The 9,523-nt window shown below is 43.7% G+C and overlaps 1 long non-coding RNA gene across 1 annotated transcript; it reads right to left on the reverse strand.

Annotated features, from left to right (window-relative positions):
* Window positions 1-571: 571 nt before the first annotated feature.
* Window positions 572-1,407, reverse strand: LOC125523490. Its single transcript, XR_007290248.1, has 2 exons — window positions 1,169-1,407; window positions 572-1,102 (listed from the first exon to the last, which is right to left on the reverse strand). It is a non-coding gene; the product is annotated as an uncharacterized LOC125523490 (long non-coding RNA).
* Window positions 1,408-9,523: the final 8,116 nt, after the last annotated feature.

The following is a 9,523-nucleotide window of genomic DNA, read 5'->3' on the forward strand; positions in this document are numbered from 1 at the left end:
CTCCAGTATGCCTTCAAAACCCATCTCCTCGACAAGAGATCGTTTGAAGTCATCAAAGGAATCAAGCATGGCACGTACTTTTGTTGGAGAGCAGCGTGACATTGGGGAGGGGTTGCTCGTGTCATTCGTGCCCTGGGGGTGCATGGGTTCATCCATCTGCATACACACGCACACACACGCTGACAAGGGGGATTGATTACACCTTCACGAGTACAGAACGAAAGAAAGGAGCAACGAGAAGAAGATGCTTACCTTACCGTTACCGGTGTCCGGCAACAGCCACAGCACGGCGACGGCAGTGGTGTTTACAGAGACGGTGAATCACGTGTTTGTGGCTGTGTGCTATTAGACGAAGGAACCGTGTGGTGTGTGGGTCAAGGCTCGGGCCGCGGGAGCTCAATTTATAGAGCACGCGTGCCCTGGCGTCTTCTGCTCCGTTGCAGGCCGTCGTAATTGGAGCAATCAATTAATCATGGGTGTGGCATTGATGGGGCGCATCACCTTCTCTTATTGGTGCATTCAAGTGCATGGCGGACGACGACTGGGCGATGACTCATGACTCCACTCTCTCTTACAAAAAATACGTGTTTGCATCTGTTTCTTGATTAGAGACAGTCTAATTACGACGGCGGGGGGTACATAATTAATTGCACTTAGCAGCTCCCGCCCTTGCATGGGCAAGCTGGATGTACTAACTGATACATGCAGATCGCTAGAGATACTGTAACATACGAAAAGGAAACGGCATTCCCTACGCAGAGGGGATACAGCCCATGTGTGACTACGACATTGCCCTGTTCATGGCCATGGCAATGCAGTGGGTACATCAAACTCCACTGAGCGGCAGCAACACGAAGGCATGTATGTGTACGACACTACGTACGCAGGACGGGGTGGTGCTTCAGAACTTGAGGAGGAAGATAGTGACCATGACCACCAAATTCGCGAGGCACAGCATCAATATGTTCTTCAGGAATGCATGGTTCTACTCGAGCAACGCGACGTGGTGATGAACCGACGCGTGCGAAATCAGATGTCCCCACCGCTGGCTTAAGTACTGTATGTACTTGTTCTCCCACTTCCAAAACTTGCACCCTCCATGCTGCAGAATGAACAAGAGTCAGCATGCCTCGGACAACATGAGCTGCGAGGATATGAAAAAACTTACCCCATGCCGGTCGCACTTGTAGAAGTGCCTCCCTGGGTTTAGTTCTGTCCCGGAGACAAACCACATGACGTAGCCGGCGTTGCATTCGGGGCAACGGATGAGCAGGAGTGGCGGCATCTGGTTGCTCGTGTGATGAGATGGCGGTGGTGTCGCACTGCTACGGGACATGGACGAACACATGCTTTGCAAGCCCAGATAATCTGAGAATAATGGAGAATGGGAGAAGCTTGGAATGGCCATCCAAAGCAAGGAAGGATGGCGTTTAAATAGCCAGCGAGGAGCGTCGCCCAGCTAGCCGTTGCGACTGAACGGTGACCAACGTGATCTCCCTCACACGCCTGATGCGGGTAGCCGTTGTCACTGCCGGGCAGTAAATGCGGTCGCTGCCTTCTGTTTCAGCTAGCCGTTGTCACTACCAGATGCCATGTGGGCCTTCACTAATGCGCAGAGATTAATACGAGAGCTATACGAGATGGGATACGCTGCCCGGTGGCCTTTATACGCGAACGTCGTATTGGAGTTAGCACGAATCGCGTGGGGACTACCGGTGCGGATAACGACCTTGCGTGGCCGCATGTGCACACGCAATTTATCGGTTATTATGTGGCATGTTCAATATGTTTGCCTTTAGCAATCTCTATAACATGTCTTATTACTATAACGACATTGTTTTGCGATCGAGATTAAGTTTTCTCGCACAACAATATTGATTTGCGATTGAGAAATATATTTTTTTTCTCACAAAACAATCTCATTGCGAATGAGATTAATTTTCTCTCGCAAAATATTAATTCACCCTGCTGAATTATCTTGCAACTTGATACAAGAACATCTCATTAAATTTGAGGTGTATATAATTCAAGTTTTTCCACTTGAACATCAAGTTTGCAACATCATTACTATTCATTTATAATAGTGGTGTATTTCTGTTGAGTACGATGTATTCCGGAATGTATGTATCTCCATGTTCACTACATGTGCAAAATTCTAGTGATTTCTTCAAATTGATGTATTGGGATCACAAGGTAGTGTGTAGATCTACTGCTTTGCAGATTATCACCACTACTGTTTAAGCCTACATTTTGTCAAATTTGACATTATGATTGCACAACATTGTGCACTCCCATGCATTTTACTAAGTCATGACATAAGGCATTAGGAGTGAGTATCTACTGATTTCATCAGATTATACTCCCTAGTGCTGCGAGATCTACTTCATTTTGGAGATTATCTTCAAGGTGTCATGCTTAGCAATTTGAGATTCACATTAATGGTTTCAAGATAACTTCTTGAAATATCCATTAATTTTACAACATTACCATGATGGTCTTCAATTTACTAATCGTAAATTAACTATCTCTGGTAACCGATGGCTAGAGAATTTGAGGCATTCGCCCTCAATCGCCACCACTACCCTACCTGGGCATGGACATCATGATCACTCTTGTGTCTTGTGGAATAGTGTGTGCAATCCAAGACCACATGATTAACCTCTGGTCGGAATCACACCGCTAACAGAAAAATATTGTCTTATACATCATAAGGCATTATATCGATTCAGATCTCTGCATCTGGTTATTCTGTATCAGCAATTCCTAGGACACAACGACCTCAAGGGCAAAGGTTTGAAGCTCACTTCAACCTTCAACCCGACATCACCAGCAGTGACGGGACCCTATGGGCACGGAGAATATGATGGTTGAATATGACTCAACTAACATGTTTGAAGACTTCGTCTAGTCTCTCAATCTCCTGAGTGGTCAACATAATTTATGTCCATTTATGATGTTCTAATAAGAACATAAGTATTGTTGTCATCATATATTGTATATCACAATATATTGTATATCAGCACTTTGTTACAAATATATTTGTATGTATTCTATATATCTGACAGTGATTTTCATATTGAGAATCTTCATGTCTATATATAGATTTCTACGGGAGTCAATCCGATGAAAAATGATATGTGCCTTGTGGACATATGCACCACAAACTCTATACTCAGGGAAGTCTAATGTATTTTAAAATCGCTAGACGCGATGAGGTATTTGTTGGCTCAACTCGAGTCATATTTACTATCCCTGTGGGTACCCGAGTAACATCGGGATGCTTTATTGCTTCCCAAGTTTAACTCGTACCCTACTAAACTATAGAGGTGTCCGTCAAAATAGTTTCCATAGCGAAACTTATGATGACAACAAAGAGAAATATCTTCTCTTTACCATATGCAACGGATATGGCAAGAACATTCTCTATGTATCATCGGCATTGCACTACACATACTACAAAACCCGTAGCACATGTTGCATACGAGATAGTTTTCCAGAGTGTCTTTTGCATGACAAACTTGGCATTCCTGCTTTGGTCATCATTGACATTGGGTTGAAACCGAAACTATCAACAATTCCACTGGTTTATGATTGTTATGATGCTAAATTCTAATAACATTTGGATTTTATGTGCACTACAAGTGACACAGGGAAGCTAATTTTAAGGCTCGCACACCTTAAAGTCTATGCTGAACCACTCAGACTCCTTGAATGCATCAAGTCGAGGTAAGTGGCTCTTCCCAACCATTGAGTAGACTATTCGGGTATCCATGGTTCTAAAAGACATATCTACATGATGGTCTTAAGTGTGTGATTTATTCACACGAAACCATTGGCCATTATCCTGACATCGATTTCAAGCAAATTGAATGGATAACATTGCAGAATTCTCCTTGAGGGCCATCTCTATGGCTTTTGGATTGAAATTTAGCAATTTGTCCTAATGTCTAGACTCAAAATGGTTTGGTAGAATCCTATCCAAAGAGTTAAGCTCATTGCATTATCTTTACTTTGGAATTGCAACTTACCAACTTTACGTTGGAGTCATGCAGTTTTACATGCTCATGACAGAACTGCATAATATTATTCCCCACTATCTTTGATATGTGGATATCTACCAAGTATTTCCTATCTGCGGTAATTCGGTTGCATACCGATATCACCACCCGGCATACATCATTGGCCCCTCAACATATAGTTGGGATCTATGTGAGGAATAACTGTATTTCCGTCAATACCTCAAGCCCCTCACATGGGGAGTTATTCAAGACCAGTATGTTGATTCAATGAGGAACATTTCCAGGCATTAGGGGGAGATTTCAAGTACCATAAAGAATGCCAGGAAATTAGTGGAATGTTCAACACATTTTCTGCCTCAAATCCACATACTCAAAGATCTGAACCATGCGTTCAGAAGATTTGTATCACATTGCAAATAACCTGCCAGATTCATTTAGTGACTATAAAGGTGTCACACAATCCTATAATCCTGCAAAAATATGCCTGAAAGAGTGATGGTACCAACAAAATTCACTCCACTCCCTGTTCATAGCAACAAAGGGAGATGTATGGCAGAAGTACATCAGGATTCAGCTTCCCGCAAGCAAGGATATCAAGGCCTGTGAATCAGTAAATGCAAGTCAACTTCACGTTGAGAGACACCTAATGGGTAGTATACACCCAATGGACGGGAAACCTCCACCAACCCAGGTCATAGTGCACACAATGACCAGGACATCGGAATACCCGACTCGATCGCATTGGGAAATCGCGAGCAGTCACCATGGGTAACGATATTTCCATCAAGTCTATATTGATATATAGATTCTGGAGAATCATATAACCGGAAGTCTACAATTGTTGACATATATTTCTCAACTAGATTGTAAAAACCTTTCAAATGATTCAGATCCAAAGACCATGGCCATGGCAAAGTGTGAACAACACTCGGACTGAACTCAAGCAAAGGGTATAATCTAGGTAGAAATGATCTTGCTCAATAATGGGAAGGTATTCATAAGCAATACCTACACTAGTTTTCTTCTGGAAACGGAATTGAGAACAATGAGGTGGTGAAACATAGAGCAAGTATTGTAGCATAAGGGTTCATGCATATACCCAACTATTCTCCACAGGTGGAATCTCTTTCCGATAACTTATATCATTGGCAGTACAAAATCATCTATCTCTGCAGTTGATAGATGTAGTGATTACATATCCATGTGCATCACTAGATTCAGACATATATGATTGATTCCCGATGGAATCTCAATTCTGAATCGAAATACAAAATGCAACATACATTGTGTAAAATCAGTAAGTCACCATACGACTTATCGTTGTCGGTACATTTGGTACAACCGACTTAGTGAGTTCCTTTCCACAAGGATTACTCCTACGATGATGATTATCCATGTTTGTGTGTCTGCAATGACGACACATGTAATCATCTAAATGACGGATTTTAAAATGAAGGATCTGGGTAAACCAAAACACTGCTCGTTACTACAACTTGAGCACCTTCATTCATACATTATGGTGCACCATGTTGTCTATATCCAAAACATATTGGAGAAACTCATTATGGACAAAACCTATCCATCCATAACTCTCATGGTAATTCATTCTCTAGATGTAGAGAAAGATCTATTTAGACCAAGAGATGATGGAAATGAGATATTGGGACTCAATGTTCCATAATGCCATTGGATCCACCAAACACAATTGGTTGGTACTCAAGAATATCTTTCGATATCTCCAAGGCATCAAACATCTTGTCCTGGTTTTCAGTTTCACAGGAATGTGAACTCTGATATCATTGGATACATCGATCAGATCCCACTATGTCGGATCGTAGACAAGCTTAGTGTTCCTATTAGGTGTGGTAGCCATCTCATGGAGAGTCTTTGAAACAGACCTCATGGCTACATCCATCAACCATTATCTCAAGATAATGTTTCTTGTGTTGTCCGGATGCAAACAGGTTACTAATAAGCAATATCTTTATATTGCATATCTTGCAAGTCGAATCATGCAACTGATTTGTTCACCAAGTCTCTACCAACTTTTACATTCCAGAAACATGTTCATGGAATTGGTATCTGACGGCTTTGGAATTTGCAAGAATCAGGGGGAGTATCTTCCTGAATTGTTCCTATTCAATGCATCATATTATACTCTTTTTCCCTTCATGAGTTTACTATACAGGTTCTCATAAAGGTTTTTAATGAGGTAATATCAACATGAGATCATATGTCATACTTTCTGTTTTCCCCACCGGGTTTTTTGGGAAAGTATATACGACATATTTATCGTTCTCTAAACTCTATGAGTTTTCTCATATTGAGTTAAAAGAGATAATAACCATTATATGTTGCATCATTTTCTCCTTATTTTTCCCACTGAGTTTGAAGGAGTTTAGCAACATATCAAACAGTATACTCCTCACATTTTTCCCACAGGGTTTTTGGAGGAGACTTTTTCAAGATGATGATATTACATGGACAAGTGTAGATTAGGGGGAGTGTTAAAGCTCAATTAACTTGTGTTAATTATGGGGGAATCTCCCCTTGTACCAACCGCAGCCAGTTTGCATTGGCAACTGTCGCGTCGATTCCTGACATCTCTCCCGAACGGATGCCTCTTCGATGCATCGCTTCTTCCTGTATAAATACCTACAATCATCTAATGAAAGGACACTCATTCACTTTTACATCTGTGCCGAGGCTCTCTCGATTGTTCTCTTGTTTCCCTTTCAACACTCACATCTAAAAGAATTCAGATATTGCCCCTCTCTCACGGGGGTGAGGAGTACAAGTAGGTCTACCTTAAAATCTACCGTTGCAGAAAAAAATATACATCCGAAGACTCCGGGAACCAAGTCCAAATAATCGATCAAAGGAGAAAAAAAGTGCACAAATACAACGTTCGGAAACTTCAACACCCCCACACTAACAACATCATCGCAGACACACCAGGGAAGCTGGTGTGTGGTCGATCTCAGGCGCTTGTTCGTGGTTAACCTCGAACATTGGTCCGGCCTCCGGGTTTCATTCAGGATACTCCGAGCCCCTCACCGAGAGACTCTGGACACAGGGTCAGAGAAACCCTCAGACACTACGGATTCCTACTGCACATATGAAGACTCCTAGTTCCACACATCCAATATAAATCCGATTATGTTGTACGTTTTGGTCTGACTTTTGTGGCGACAAAAGGATAAAGTTGAGAATGAGCGGCTCCCTTTTCTTTCGGCATCCATTGTAATTAGTGTGGCTACCCCATGACTCAAGGTGATTACACAACATCACAAAAACATAGGAAAGTTAAAATATTTTTTTGGAAAGCCACCGCCTAAATTCCTTTTACTTTTCGAGGGGGGAGGGGGCGTCAATGCCCTGGAACATTTGGCACTGAAACATGTTCATACACTTAGCGCGCACACACACATTAGTGAATTAATTGTTGGATGTTAATTATAACAATCCATTTAGAGACCTAGATGTCCATTCAAGACTATAACTACAATCGCATGTGCTATAGAAAATGCGGTATTAATGAGAATTAATACACAATACCCTCCTCCAACTACAAACCACTCTTTTTTGTCCTTAAGCTATGAAAGTGACCAAATCGGTTCCTAAACTATTCGGGTGGCTCATCTTATCCTTCTGCCCATGTGGCGGTAAACGTAGCCTACCAACTGGGTAGATGAAGGTCTTAGCACATGTTGTGGACTAAATTTCCTATTAATTTGATCGTGATTCATTAACAAACACCTCTTATATACAAGGGTATTTTAGTTTCGTTTTTTTCTTGTGCAAAATGTTTTGTGAACATCCCTTGTCACGAATCAACATGCCACGTGTCTAATCATATGATCAAGTTGATGAAAATATGCCCGTCCAGGGCCTGGCTAGGCCACAGTGGTGGTGTCCAGCGTTCTGCGGGAGCTTCACACGTGGTGGTCGCCTCAGGTTGATTTCCAAGACTGTGGCAGCGTCATCCTTCATCCCTTCGGCGCTGTGGTGGCCACCCTATGGCAACTGGAGGATAGATCTGCGCTGTGGGTTTGGAGGACCGCCTAGATCCGTTTTTTTGAGATGGAACACAGCGATTCCATAAATCACACAGGCACAGCAAGAGAGCTGGCCAGATACACCAATACATCGTCAGGGACACCATCGGTCCACAGCTGCCTAGCGTCTGTTCGCTTAGAGCCTACGGCTGCTAGTGCATGTGCTAGTTTATTACAGCCCCTGGGAGCATACATAAATTCAACAGAATTAAAGTTCAACCGAGCAAATACGTACTCCTCCTCCTCCTCCACCAAAAAAGCTAGGGTTTGTGCCTCTCGCCGGCTCGCCGCAGGTCTGCCTCGTCTCCGGTGGCCCTAGGGCCATGGAGGCGAGGTGGATCCTCGTAAGGGCCGGCGAGAGGGCTCCGTTGTTAGTCATTCCTTTCATATTTGTTAGGGTTTCTGTCCTGCTCAGGAAGACGAGACGGCGGCGGCTCCCTGAAGATGGAATAAAGGTCTCCCCGCCTAGCCCCCATTCCAGTGGTGCATCTAGCATCGTTGGTGGGCGTGTGGAGGTGTGTCTCCAGCGGATCTATCCTCGGTGGATTTTCTCGGATCTGGTTGTTTTTCGTCTATGTTCGCGTGTCTTCGGATTGGATCCTTTCGATCCACGTTATCCTTCATCGGCGGCGGGTGCTGTTCTGGTGCGCTGGTTCTATGGGGCCTTAGCACGACGATTACCCGACTGTCTACTACAACAAGTCGTGCCCGACTCCGGCGAGGGAGGGGCGATGACAGCGGCGCGCCTTCGGCTCGCTTCAGTGCTTCTAGTCATCGCTAGGTGGTCTACGGACCTAGATGTAATTTTTATTATTTCTGGTGTTCGTTGTACTGTCATGATTGAAGATGAATAGATTGGAAGTTTTTCGCAAAAAAAAAAGTTCAACCGAGCAAAAGACCGGATATCTTTTAGAAGAACACCTTCAGGAGCCAAGTCGTACTCCGTACTCTGCAAAGCTTTCACCAAAGATTGGCAATCAGACTCCACTTGGATAGCCGTCATTCCCCAAGAGGATGCTGCGTGAATTGCTTCCCAAGCAGCAGTCGCCTCGGCCTGGAAAGCACTGGCCACATGCTGAAGCTTGCCAGCCCCTGATCCCCTTATGTCGCCACTGTTGTCCCTGGCCACGAATCCCCAACCGCCACACCCAGTAGAGACATTGAACGCCCCATACACATTAATTTTCATCAAGTCACCGAGCGGTTTCTGCCAGAAACGGTGTTCCTTGGGTTGTGACTGGGATTTGGGATTACCGCATAGTTGTAGTGATTCAGCAGCCCAAAGCCTAGCGGACACTGCAGTCCTCTCCACTGTGTCTGAAGACTCCCCAGCGTTAATTTTATTGCGGCAGTCCCACCACCTCCACAGCATACATGTAACAAGCACCCGTTGATCTTCAGGTAGATCCAGCACTGCCTGTATTACTTCCTTTGCATCAGTGCAAG

The sequence above is a fragment of the Triticum urartu genome, chromosome 7 (genome assembly GCF_003073215.2).
Source record: "Triticum urartu cultivar G1812 chromosome 7, Tu2.1, whole genome shotgun sequence".
NCBI classification, from domain to species: Eukaryota; Viridiplantae; Streptophyta; class Magnoliopsida; order Poales; family Poaceae; genus Triticum; species Triticum urartu.